The 5,320-nt window shown below is 28.0% G+C and overlaps 1 long non-coding RNA gene across 1 annotated transcript; it reads left to right on the forward strand.

The window, feature by feature from the left end:
• Nucleotides 1-598: 598 nt before the first annotated feature.
• On the forward strand, nucleotides 599-3,569 carry LOC145070853 (uncharacterized). The gene is made up of 2 exons (XR_013690113.1): nucleotides 599-761; nucleotides 3,362-3,569. It is a non-coding gene; the product is annotated as an uncharacterized LOC145070853 (long non-coding RNA).
• The last annotated feature ends 1,751 nt before the right edge of the window (nucleotides 3,570-5,320 follow it).

Raw genomic sequence — 5,320 nt, forward strand, 5'->3', positions numbered from 1 at the left:
GGTAGTATTATAATCTGATTTTTTTAATAATTACCACGTTCAGCTTTATAAATTGTGATATTCACCTCTCAGATTTGAAAATGCTCGTCCGCTCTACTATATATGGTATGATTTCCCATCTATTGACTATATCTACGTGTCGGCGTAAAAGTTTTATGTTTCCTTTTATTTTGAAGCATTTTTCTCGAAATGCCTTTGGTCTCTGATTTTTGTTCTTTGATAATTTAAGCCCTTCTAAATTTATATATATGACTTTGATCCGTAAAATTTATGAGTTCTTCTAAATTTATATTGTTACTCAAAGAATATTTTCTACTTAAACCCATTTTTAGTTTTTTACCGCTGCAATCCACCTCGAGTACAATCTATGTCATGCAATGAAAAGCCTTAAAAAGGATCTCTTTTAGCACCATTTATTTAAAAATGCATTAAAAAAACCATTTGTTAATGACTACAAAACTAATGATTTTCATGCAAAGAATCACGTGACTTTCAAGAAATAATAAAATTGTATTATATATTTATTCAATATAATATCATATCTATTTTAATTTTATGATTCTTAAAGTCAACACTTCACATAATTACATTTCCCCACTTCTATAAGAATAGACGAAATTATGATCAGCTCTAAACATATTTTCGTAAAATGAAGTTCATTGGTCTTACTTTTTTCGTGGTAGTTCTCCTATGTCTTCTGTTATCTGCTCCTGCAAAAACCCAATGGACGAGTGTTCAGCCCCACGCCAATAAAAAAATTGGTATAGTCAAATTTATCTCTCTCTCTCTCTCTCTCTCTCTCTCTCTCTCTCTCTCTCTCTCTCTCTCTCTCTCTCTCTCTCTCTCTCTCTCTCTCTCTCTGTTTATATATATATATATATATATATATATATATATATATATATATATATATATATATAGGGTTAGGTTAATTTGAGACCATCTATATTTTGTGAGACCGTGATACGTATTTTTTTTATTTTTTTTATTTTTTTTAGTTAATTTAATTTCCGAAAATAATATTTAAAAAAAGAATTTTTGGATTTTTCCATTTATTTTGCATTTTAAAATTATTTTTTAGAATATTTACAGTGTAATATTCTATTAGAATATTTCACGTATTTAAAAAAAAACGGGATTTATTATTATTATTTTTATTGTTTTTAGTTAATTCAAGTTCCGAAAATAATATTTAAAAAAAGAATTTTTAGATTTTTCCATTTATTTTGTATTTTAAAATTTATTTTTAGAATATGTACAGTGTAATATTCTATTAAAAATATTTCACGTATTTTTTAAAAAAATTGGGATTTTTTTATTCATTTTTTTATTTTTTCATTTTTTTTAGTTAATTGAAGTTCCGAAAATAATATTTAAAAAAAGAATTTTTAGATTTTTCCATTTATTTTGCATTTTAAAATTATTTTTTAGAATATATCAATGTAATATTCTATTAAAATATTTCACGTATTTTAAAAAAAAACAGGATTTTTTTATTTTTTTATTTTTTTATTTTTTTTTAATTAATTCAAATTCCGAAAATAATATTTAAAAAAATAATTTTTGGATTTTTCCATTTATTTTGCATTTTAAAATTATTTTTAGATTTGGTCTCACGGTTTCACAAAATTAGAATGGTCTCAAATGAACCTGAACCTATATATATATATATATATATATATATATATATATATATATATATATATATATATATATATATATATATATATATATATATATATATATCATTTGAGACTATGATGCGATTGTAACCACTCATCTTAATGATAAAAAAAAATTATAAATTAAAAAATAAAAACAAATATAAGAAAATTCTTTTCTAAATATTATTTTCGTTATTTAAGTTTTTTCCAATTTTTTTTTTTTAAAAATTAAAAAAGTTAAGAAAATTTTAAATAAAAGTTACTATTTTTTTTTTCGAAATATTAGTGAAATATTGTAATAATATTACATTATAAATAATCAAATTGAATTTATAAAATATTAAAATATTCTACTAATATTCTACTACTATTGGTAAATATGTTTAAATATTATACTCACTCCTTTCCAAATTAATAGTCCATATTTGTTTTTTGGTTTTTGTCTCATAATAATTGTCTACTTCTAAAAATAAATAATATTTTTCCCAAAATACCTTTCATTATTAGTTAAACTATAATGAAATTAAATGCAACTACCGTAGAATTAAATTCAACTACCATATAATTAAATGCAACAAAATGATATAATTATCATTTCATTTAATAAATTTAGTGGTAATTAATGTTTTTTTAATATGTGTGTTTTTTGTCGATGAACATAATTTTGGGACAGAGGGAATGATATTCTACTTGGATTGTTAAATTTGTTAGAATATTCTAATATTCTATTAGAATTTTTTGAATATTTATACGTTAATATTCTAGTAGAATATTCTAACATATTAAAAATTCGATTTGCATATTTACATTACAAAATATGATTAGAATATTTCACGTATATTTTAAAAAACGTTATTTTTTATTTATTTTTATTTTTTTGGATAGAATAAATGACGAAAATAATATTTACACAGAAATCGAAAATTTTCACTTATTTTGAATCTTAATTGTTTTTATCTCCAAATTGAATGGGTAGAATTACGTCCCCATATTTTACAAAATATGATTGTCTCACATTAACTCACCCCCCCCCCCTCTCTCTCTCTCTCTCTCTCTCTCTTTGTCTGTCTTTCTCACTCTCTCTCTATCTATCTATCTATCTCTCTCCCCGCCACCATTCGCACCACCCCAACTGCAACTACCACTACCACTACCACCACCTCTGACACCAGCACAATCCACTATTGTCACGTCCTTCACTTATACCTCCGCCAACTCTGCCACCACCACTTCTTTTACCACTAAGTGTTATAATCATATATGATTACTCAATCTGTAATATGTATAATCATTTATAATTATACATATACGTATAAACATGTATAATCAGATATGATTATACCTCTCTGTCATATAATCATTTATGATTAGATATACCTTGCTGCTGTCGGTACGCTGGAGCATTAAAGTAACAAATAAGAAATATATGACTGAGGTTGATTCTCAAGATCTCTATTTTTTTTAATCACATGTGACCTCCCCCCCCCCCCCCCCTTTATATATATATATATATATATATATATATATATATATATATATATACACATACATACACACACACGCACACACATCTATACTCTCATACAACCTGATTTATTATTAATTATTGTCATGAGACTTGTTTACATGTGTGTTTGTATTCCAGTGTTTGTGTATAAATTTTATGTGCTTATGTGTTGAAGAAAAACCTATTGTAGGAGAATCTGATGATGATATAAACGGAGGCCATCATTATTATGGATGTTGGAGATGCTGGATGCATTAATGTTCGTCGTCTTTTGTTGGTCCATGTATGAATATCATGGGATGTATCGTTAAAGTTTTTTCTTGTCCTAAATAACTAGGATATATTTGACAATGTGTTTGTTTTTAATATTTGTCAATTTATTACATCTTTTTTTTTTTCTTATTGCTGTTAAATGTTATGTGTTTTGTTATTACAATATGTGGTTGTTAACAGTTTAAAGTTTCATATTGTTAAAAAATCATGAGATTTACCACTTGTTGTCGCAAAAAAAAACTATACTATACGAGTCTAGTGCTTATATTTTCCACTTTCCATTGATAGACAAATAAGAGTTTGAGAGTGAATTGAGTGACAATTTGTTGACTTAATCCAGATGTTAATATGTTTACTTATTGCATGTTTTTATCTACAACTTTACTTAGTCTAGAGTGTTTGAATAAGCCCAAGTCACCTTGGTTAGTGATCCCTATATTCAAGCTTACATGATAGGTTTTTTCATTTATGTTAGGCATTTCTTTTTTCTAGCTTAAATAGAAAGCAAATTATATGTTGGCATGCATTCCGTTTTCAGTTTTCCATGAATGATGGCGCAGATTTTGCCTCACTGCGAATACTTCTTTTTGTGTTTCCTGTTAATTACCACTAGTTAAAGTTTTTATCCTTTATGCAAATTCCAACCTTTGGTATTAGAGCACAACATGCATGCCCAAGTATCAACCTCGTGTGTTGAAGATAACAGGAAGAAACAACAACAAGAAGGAGGGGCAGATCACACTCCACTACCCTATGCTGTCAAGAAACAACTATGCTATTTGGCCTATAAAAATGAAGGTGTTCATGCGAGATCAAGGAGTTTGGGATGTACTTGAGCTCAGAACAGTAAAAACAGTGGTAAAAGTGAAGAAAGACAAGATGGCTTTAGCAACCATCTACCAAGGCATTACAAAAGACATGTTGCTGTCATTGGCGGAGAAGCAAACAACAAAAGAATTATGAGATGTGTTAAAGACAAGGTTTTTAGGGGCAGATAGAGTAAAAACAGCAAGAATCCAAACTTTGAAGGCAGAGTTTGAAACCTTAAGCATGAAAGATATGAAGGTTGTACATGAATTCGCTGTGAAAGTGAGTAACATCGTGAGTAATATTCGTACCTTGATGGAACTGTTGAAGAATCATGTATGGTGATTGGTGAAGAAATTACTACGAGCCATTCCACCCAAATTCCTTCAAATTGCTTCAAACTTAGAGCAATTTGGTGATTTGGATGTAATGACAGTTTAAGAAGTGATAGTGAGGTTGAAGGCTCATGAAGAGCGGAAGAAAGGGCCTAGTCAAAATGATGAAAGAAAAATCCTTTTAAACCACCAAACAAGATGAAGACAGAAGATTTTGGATTAGGTGTCTAATCCCATAACTATAATTGGTATGTACTTGATTGGACAGTAGCATGGTCCTTTTGGGTTGCCTTCACTTTAGTAACTTGATAGGATGATTTTTGGAGAGAGAGCTTGAATTTATTATTTGGAATAATAAATTGATTTATTAATGTATTATGAGAATAATATATTAATTAAAAATCATGTTATTTAATTAGTATTTAATCAAAAATTAATTTGGAATTAATTTCTGGATTAAAGGAACTAATTAAAGGAATACGAGACTTTTTGCAAATCACTGATAGTTGTGAAAGTAGGCTATTGGACTCCTTAGAATGGACTGGACGAAAATTATAGGAGGCCATATAAGATTTTCGTCCAATGCTCCTTAAGGAGAATCTATAGGTTGCTTAATCCTGAAGCAGGAAATTAAGGTCTCCTCGAACAAACCCTAGCAGCCTCACCTACATAAAGACCCCACCACTTAGGGATTTCGGCCTATGCTTGCTAAGAGAAGCCCTAGCTGAAACTCT

Source organism: Lactuca serriola, chromosome 1, assembly GCF_051521515.1.
Source record: "Lactuca serriola cultivar US96UC23 chromosome 1, Lser_US96UC23_V15, whole genome shotgun sequence".
Classification (NCBI taxonomy): domain Eukaryota; kingdom Viridiplantae; phylum Streptophyta; class Magnoliopsida; order Asterales; family Asteraceae; genus Lactuca; species Lactuca serriola.